Source organism: Penaeus monodon, chromosome 27 (genome assembly GCF_015228065.2).
Source record: "Penaeus monodon isolate SGIC_2016 chromosome 27, NSTDA_Pmon_1, whole genome shotgun sequence".
NCBI classification, from domain to species: domain Eukaryota; kingdom Metazoa; phylum Arthropoda; class Malacostraca; order Decapoda; family Penaeidae; genus Penaeus; species Penaeus monodon.
The window spans coordinates 23,992,808-23,993,137 of record NC_051412.1 but is presented as its reverse complement, the minus strand read 5'-3'; positions in this window follow the sequence as shown (position 1 = coordinate 23,993,137).

Below are 330 nucleotides of genomic sequence, written 5' to 3'. Positions count from 1 at the left end.
TATACGAAAAAAAGGGGAACTAGAATACAGGAGAAAAGGAAAAGTAGAATGAAGGGAGTGTAAAAAAGAGAGGATAGGTAATATAAAAGCGAATAAAGAGAATTGGATAAGTAAGGAAAAATGGATAGAAGGAAGAGACGAGGGATAGGAAGACGAGGAAGGAGGAAAGACGTAAATGGAGATAGAAGGAGGGAATAGAGGAAAGGGAGGATAAGGGGAACGCGAAAGAGGAAACTGGGAAACAGAGGAGAAGGAGGAGAACATTAAGGGAAGGAGGGGGGGGGGAGATGGACCCAGAACAATCTACGAGAGGAATAAGATGGAAATTGA